Raw genomic sequence first — 8559 nt, forward strand, 5'->3', positions numbered from 1 at the left:
ACTATATGCATGACAATACATACATAATACATACAAACGTGTGTGGTTGTGTGGTAAGTAGCTTGCTTAGCAACCAAATGATTCCGGGTTCAGTCCCACTGCGTGGCACCTTGTGCACGTGTCTTCAACTATAGGCTCGGCCCGACCAAACCCTTGTGAGTGGATTTGGCAGACTGAAACTCAAAGAAGCCCGTCGTATACATATATGTGTCCGTATGTATGTGTGTATGCTTGTGTGTGTGTGTGTGTGTGTGCTTGCGTGCCTACGTTTGCTCTCCCCCCAACATCACTTGACAACCGATGCTGGTGTGTTTACGTTGCGTAACATAGCAGTTCGGCAAAAGTGACCGATAGAATAAGTACTAGGGTTTACAAAGAATAAGTTATGGTGTTGATTTAGTTGACTAAAGGCGGTGCTCCAGCATGGCCGCAGTCAAATGACTGAAACAAATAAAAGAATAAAATTTCCATATATACATGCATACATATGTACATACATACAAACAAAAATACCCTCTTCTTGACGTTGAAATTCCAATGAAGGGGCCTTGGATTTAGGTTAGAAGCCGGTTCTTTCTCTATTGGCAAGAAATTTTTAAATAAACTGAATAATGACATACATACATACATACATACATACATACATACATACATACATACATATGTAATACTGGGTATTAGTATTTTTCGCTCGATAGCTGATGAAGAATTACGATCCGATCCTACTGTGACTCTCCTACGTGTACGTTCTGCAGTATTTAATGCATTTTTGTTATTTATTGAGTAACTGAGTTCCACGCAACCAGACGTAACTTGCTTATGAACCACATGGTTCCGGATTTAGTCCCACTGCGTGGCACCTTGGGCAAGTGTCTTCTAATATAGCCTCGGGCCGACCAATGCCTTGTGAATGGATTTGGTAGACGGAAACTGAAAGAAGCCCGTCTTATATATATATATATATGTGAGTGTGTGTGTGTATGTTTGTGTCTGTTTTTGTCCCCCTAGCATTGCTTGACAACCGATGCTGGTGTGCTTATGTCCCCGTAACATAGCGGTTCGGTAAAAGAGAACGATAGAATAAGTACTGGGCTTACAAAGAATAAGTCCCGGGGTCGAGTTGCTCGATTAAAGGCGGTGCTCCAGCATGGCCGCAGTCAAATGACTGAAACAAGTAAAAGAGAGTAAAAGAGATACATGCTGAAGATGGCAACGCCAATTGTAAATTAAGATCATTTTATTTTATTTTATTTACAAAAAGATTGCCGAAACTATGCATAGTCCAGGAAAGATAAGGTAAACGTTTTTATTTCTCTCTACCTTTCAAAATTACAACTATTAGTGGTTTGGAGTTTAACTGCTCTTTCTAGTGAGTCAGATGTCCTATTATGGTCATCTCTTATGTGTCTAAATGCACACTGTATTTATACACACACACACACACACACACACACACACACACACCACATATATATATATATATATATATATTATATAAAAGGGCTTAGTAAAATAAATTACTTTGCCACATACTGAACTCATTAGAAATAGTAGCTAAAAAAAACTTTTTTAAAACTATTTCTAATACTTAAAGAAAATCTCTCTCATATAGTGTTTGCTCAATTCAACTCACGAAATTATGGGGGTAAAGACATTAAAAAATCAAATGCAAAGGTTATTTGAGAACGTACGTTTCAAGATTAGTCAACTCGACATTTCTATCATCAGCTCAGAACTCCTTGGTTTGGATTTGAAAACACTGAAAGTGGGAGCATACCCTTTCGGCTTCTTATCGCTTCTGAAGATCTGCTCGAAACTAACAGTGCCAGCAAACCCAAAATATGCAAGCGAAGAATTTCTGCTCTCCCCTCCCACCAGCGTGGGTAAAATCAGTAAACACTATGCTTTTTCGGTAAAATCCGAAGCATTAATAGAGAGAGATGAATTATATTTCAACAATTGAGGGTAAAATTAATTAATTATTAATCAATTTCACCAAGTATTCAGTATGTAAAGGGACCATTTAAGGCGAATTCAAATTATTACATTATATAAAAGGGCTTAGTAAAATAATTACTTTGCCACATACTGAACTCATTAGAAATAGTAGCTAAAAACTTTTTTAAAACTATTTCTAATACTTAAAGAAAATCTCTCTCATATAGTGTTTGCTCAATTCACTCACGAAAGTATGGGGGTAAAGACATTAAAAAATCAAATGCAAAGGTTATTTGAGAACGTACGTTTCAAGATTAGTCAACTCGACATTTCTATCATCAGCTCAAAACTCCTTGGTTTGGATTTGAAAACACTGAAAGTGGGAGCGTACCCTTTCGGCTTCTTATCGCTTCTGAAGTTCTGCTCGAAACTAACAGTGCCAGCAAACCCAAAATATGCAAGCGAAGAATTTCTGCTCTCCCCTTTCCACCAGCGTGGGTTAAAATCAGTAAACACTATGCTTTTTCGGTAAAATCCGAAGCATTAAATAGAGAGAGATGAATTATAATTTCAACAATTGAGGGTAAAATTAATTAATTATTAATCAATTTTTCAATTTTTTAATATCTTTACCCCCATACTTTCGTGAGTTGAATTGAACAAACAGTATATGAGAGAGATTTTCTTTAAGTATTAGAAATAGTTTTAAAAAAGTTTTTTTTAGCTACTATTTCTATGAGTTTCAGTATGTGGCAAAGTAATTTATTTTACTAAGCCCTTTTATATAATGTAATATTTTGAATTCGCCTTAAATGGTCCCTTTACATACTGAATACTTGGTGAAATTGATTAATAATTAATTAATTTTACCCTCAATTGTTGAAATTATATATATCTATATATATATATATATATATATATATATATATATATATATATGATATATATAAAGGCAGAATGCTAAATTGAATGTAAATTTTAATGAAAATGGGTGTATTGAGAATTAAAATAATTTTTTTTTAAAATATATATTAATTCAAAACATCTTTCGTTGCAATACGACTTTTCAAGAATTGTAACGTGAAAAGAATTTTTTTTTTGATAATTGAGGAGGGGGGAAAAATGAAAATTACATTTTTTTTTTGCAAAAGAATAATAAACACATGCAAAAATTAAAAAATAGGTACACTAATACTTGCAAAAAACAATGTAATTTTCTTTTTTCCCCCTCTCAATTATAAAAAAATTTTCTTTTCACGTTACAATTTTTGAAAAGTCGCATTGTGACGAAAACCGGGTTGAATTGATATATATATATATTTTTTAATTTAAAAAAAATTTACATACACCCATTTTCATTAAAATTTACCTTCAATTTTTCATTGCCTATCATTTCTCCACGTGCGGTCAACACAACCCCACCGTTTATTGATTTATATATATATATATAGCAAAACGTCATTAATTTTTTAACGAATAAAAATCAGATCCGGTCGCAGAAAAAAATTAATAAATACATCTTTCCCTAAAACATACCATTGCAAGCGGAAGTGACTGTTTAAAAATCAGAGAAACCGTAATCGCCCCTTTTTCTACTATTTTAATTCTCACACTTGTTTTTTTCCATATGACTTGTCGACCACCACTGAAATTAATGAACCTTGTACATTCTAACAAATTAATATACAGTTTTAATTTCAAACTTACACCTTCTGTTTTGAACATGATAATTTATCAACGTTGAAACATTTTGATTTGTCAACATTGAAACTTATAATGATGTTTTTCTAATTGTACACTTTTACCATTGATAAACAAAAAATATTTTTGAAACTAGTTTGGTATGTATGTAAATAAATGTAATTTAAACATTTACGAGCTTTTGTAATTTAAATGCATTTTCAATAACACATTTTCGTATATATATATATGTATATATATATAACAAATTAATAAATAAAACATATGCACATATACATACATATATGTACATATCTACATATATGTACATACCTAGATCTATATGTATATATACATGCATATATGGGTACAGACGCCAAAAATGTAGAACACATAATTCCCCTCTTCAGTTGTCCCTGCTTCGACTACTCTGTGTTTCGAAGATAAAAAGGTGAATATTCCTTGTGTTGTATGTCTTGTACTCTGTTTTTTCGTTGTTTGAAAAAAAGTTCGTTTCCATGTTTTCGTTTTTATGTTTTCGTTTCTCATTGTGTTCTACGTATTTTTTTTGTGTCTTGCACCCATATATGCATGTATATATACATATAGATGTAGGTATGTACATATATGTATGTATATATGCATACGTTTTATTTATTAATTGTTATTACATGATCTAACGCCACTCATCCAATTCCAAGTATATATATATATGTAGTGTATATATATATATATATATATATATATATATATATATAATATATATATATATATATATATATATATATATATATATATAGGCATTCTGACAAAGGGGTTAACTGACTGAAACTTCAAAGTCACTGTCAACAACGTTCTTGTTTAAGAATAATAATTTTGTGTTCTACAAATGTATAGTGTAATCCATCAGATTAATGTAAAATTGTTATTATTATAACTGAGCATAAATAAAAACAAATATCACGCACACACGCGTGCAGACAAATTCAAGCACTCCTACATTCAAGTACACGCGCACACACACATATGTATACACACATGTTATCTTAACTACTTTTGACAGCCGACAGACGCTCAAGTTATTCTTAGCGTTTGTCAAACAACAATAGACGCCATCACTTCGTATGGCATATATCTCTTATTCTTGAACTACTTGCAGCATTTATTTTAACAGTCATTTATGTTTTGTATCTATTTCTTTACTACCCACAAGGGGCTAAACACACAGAGGAAAATCAAGGACATAAACAGACTAAGTCGAGTATATCGACCCCAGTGCGTAACTGGTACTTATTTAATCGACTCCGAAAGGATGAAAGGCAAATTCGACCTCGGCGGAATTTGAACTCAGAACGTAGCGGCAGATGAAATACCTATTTCTTTACTACCCACAAGGGACTAAACAGACAGGACAAACAAGGACAGAGAAACAGATTAAGTCGATTATATCGACCCCAGTGCATAACTGGTACTTATTTAATCGACCCCGAAAGGATGAAAGGCAAAGTCGACCTCGGCGGAATTTGAACTCAAAGCGTAGCGACGAGCGAAATACCTATTTCTTTACTACCCACAAGTGACTAAGCACAGAGGGGACAAACAAGGACAGAGAAACAGATTAAGTCGATTATATCGACCCCAGTGCGTAACTGGTACTTATTTAATCGACCTCGAAAGGATGGAAGGCAAAGTCGACCTCGACGGAATTTGAACTCAGGGCGTAGCGGCAGACGAAATACCTGTTTCTTTACTACCCAGAAGGGGCTAAAGACATAGAGGACAAACAAGGACAGAAAAACGGATTAAGTCGATTATATCGACCCCAGCGCGTAACTGGTACTTATTTAAACAACCCCGATAGGATGAAAGGCAAAGTCGACCTCGGCGGAATTTGAACTCAGAACGTAACGGCAGACGAAATACCTATTTCTTTATTACCCACAAGGGGCTAAACATAGAAGGGACAAACATGGACAGACATAGGTATTAAGTCGATTATATCGACCCCAGTGCGTAACTAGTACTTATTTAATCGACCCCAAAAGGATGAAAGGCAAAGTCGACCTCGGCAGAATTTGAACTCAAAGCGTAGCGCCGAGCGAAATACCTATATCTTTACTACCCGCAAGGGTCTAAACACAGAGAGGACAAACAAGGACAGACAAACGGATTAAGTCGATTATATCGACCCCAGTGCGTAACGAGGACTTAATTTATCGACCCCGAAAGGATGAAAGGCAAAGTCGATCTTGGCAGAATTTGAACTCAAAGCGTAGCGACGAGCGAAATACCTGTTTCTTTACTACCCACAAGGGGCTAAAGACAGAGAGGACAAACAAGGACAGAAAAAACAGATTATGTCGATTATATCGACCCCAGTGCGTAACTGGTACTTATTTAATCGACCCCGAAAGGATGAAAGGCAAAGTCGACCTCGGCGGAATTTGACCTCAGAACGTAACGGCAAACGAAATACCGCTAAGCATTTCGCCCGGCGTGCTAACGATTCTGCCAGTTCACCGCCTTATTTATTTTTTTTGTATCATCTCAAAACTGCTAATCACTACGTGATAAAATAGCCAACCGAGTGAAATCAATGTCCACCATGTACCGCATGATTATCTCCCGCAAAAGTAACCGTATGTCTGTCTTGTCACACTTTTAACACATGAATATTTCTAAACTTTACTACATTTACATCCATTTACATCCCAGTCCACTCACCCTCACGCAACCACTTGCACTCCCTCACTGCTCTTAGTCCCTCGATGCCCTTATCTTCACCTTTCCTCCCTTAAAATCCATCTCTCCGGTCCGTAATGTTTTCCTTTCCATCCTTTCCCCCCAACCGTCTCTTCTGTCTTTTCTTTTTCTTCTGATCAAGGACACGCTGTTCAAAACGTCAAAACTCTTCATTTTCCCTTTTTCGGTTTTTTTTTTGGGGGGGGGTGCATGAAAATTTTGTGAAAATTTTTTCTTTTTGTGGAGCTATATTTTTGTTTTGCTCCTTTATCATATATAAATATAAGTCTTTGTGGCGTCAATGAAGCATTGATAGATGTGTAATCTCTGCTCAATGTTTTTGTCGTGAAGCTTGTAAAAATACCTGTCATTGGTTCCTCATCCAATGATAAAATCTGATTGGGAATTGAAGAGGTTTATTCCAACAATTCGAATGAAAGATTTAAGTAAAATTCTGGTATACTTTTCGGTTTGAACGGCAGTTTTTCTAGCGGTGTCATATGAAATTGTCACCCATAATTATGACCCTAGTATCGATCTATTGCATTTCAATCTGTTTTAGAATTAGGGTTAAGGGTTAGGGGTGAGGGAAGGGTGTCTTTTTTCTTCACAAATGTAAATAAACCCAAACTGTTTCTCAAACGAGGGACATAATCATACGGCACAGAATGTTTTTTTTACCTCAATGGACGTCAGTGATTGGTTGAAATTGCAGAAATTGAAGAAAAAAACAACAAATATCTTACAAACTATAGAATTTTCTCAATAAAGCCAAGAGAAAAAGATGTTTTATAAACACATTCTACCAGTATACGAAGTTTAAAAGTGTTTAGTTACGTGGAAATTATTTTTAAAAACTGCCGTTCAAATCGAAAAGATCCAAATTCTGCACCATGTTTTCCCTGTAACATTGACGAAGGTTATGCTATGAGTAATGTCGCACGTCTTTGTCATATTCTTGCTTGTACTACAATATTAGAAATTTTCCTCAGCAATCATCAAAATTTGTATTAATTTTTCACAGTCTATACATAAGATTGTACAAAAGACTCGGTCTCTTATTTCTAACTATTTTGAATACTTCTGGAATATCATCAACACTTGGCATATTTCCATTTTTGTGTTTGTGCAAGGCAATATATACTTCATTGAGAGCTAATTGTCAAAAAGAGTATTTCATATTTCACAGGAATTTGCTCAATTTAAATTAGTCTTGCAAAACAACAAACTTATTTTGATGAGTGTTTTAGTACATTATTAAAATATCGTTTCAATCCCTTGTCATGCTGAACCCTAAAGATACCAGCTGAAACCGAACAAGGATCATAAAATTCATTTATAATAATATAAAGTTACTACCCTTATTGTGACTGAGGCCATGCTGGGGCACCGCCTTTAATAGAACAAATCGCCTCCAGGACTTATTATTTGTAAGCCTAGTACTTATTCTATCGGTCTCTTTTGCCGAACCGCTAGATTACGGGGACACACCAGCATCGGTTGTCAAGCAATGTTGGGGGGGACAAACACACAACACACACACACACACACACACATATATATATATATACATACATACATACATACATACATACATACATACATATATACGACGGGCCTCTTTCAGTTTCCTTCTACCAAATGCACTCACAAGGCTTTGGTAGGGCCAAGGCTATAGTAGAAGACAATTGCCCAAATTGTCACGCAGTGGGACTTAACCTGGAACCATGTGGTTCGTAAGCAACCTACTTACCACACAGCCACTCTTACACCTACACTTACCACACAGCCACTCCTATGCCTACACTTACTCATCATCATCGTCATTGTTCGACCGTGGTCGAGACAATGGAACTTACTATGTTACGCCAGACTTCACGGTCCATCATAGCATTACGGGGGTCCTGTTGCTGGATGCCTGTATCCCTGGAGATTACATCAGGGTAGGAGAGTGTGCGCCCTCAGCCTCTCCTACGCCTATTTATTCTAAATATTCATTTGATCACATGCTTTCTGAAGATCAAGAATACTGTCAATCAACCACATGTTTTTCATGTCCCTGAATTCTTTCTGAGCATTCGATTTAAGTCTTGTATTGAACCAATAAACGTTCATTTTGACAGAGTTGTTTTACATTGGCCCATTTATACGGATAATGGGCATTCTATTCTGTTATTATTATTATTATCAAAACAGTCC

General features: G+C 35.4%; 1 long non-coding RNA gene across 1 annotated transcript; it reads right to left on the reverse strand.

The window, feature by feature from the left end:
• Positions 1-42: 42 nt before the first annotated feature.
• On the reverse strand, positions 43-7929 carry LOC118761174. Its single transcript, XR_004997192.1, has 4 exons — positions 7904-7929; positions 7093-7101; positions 861-945; positions 43-109 (listed from the first exon to the last, which is right to left on the reverse strand). It is a non-coding gene; the product is annotated as an uncharacterized LOC118761174 (long non-coding RNA).
• Between the last annotated feature and the right edge of the window lie 630 nt (positions 7930-8559).

This window comes from Octopus sinensis, unplaced genomic scaffold (assembly GCF_006345805.1).
Source record: "Octopus sinensis unplaced genomic scaffold, ASM634580v1 Contig10126, whole genome shotgun sequence".
In the NCBI taxonomy this organism is placed as follows: domain Eukaryota; kingdom Metazoa; phylum Mollusca; class Cephalopoda; order Octopoda; family Octopodidae; genus Octopus; species Octopus sinensis.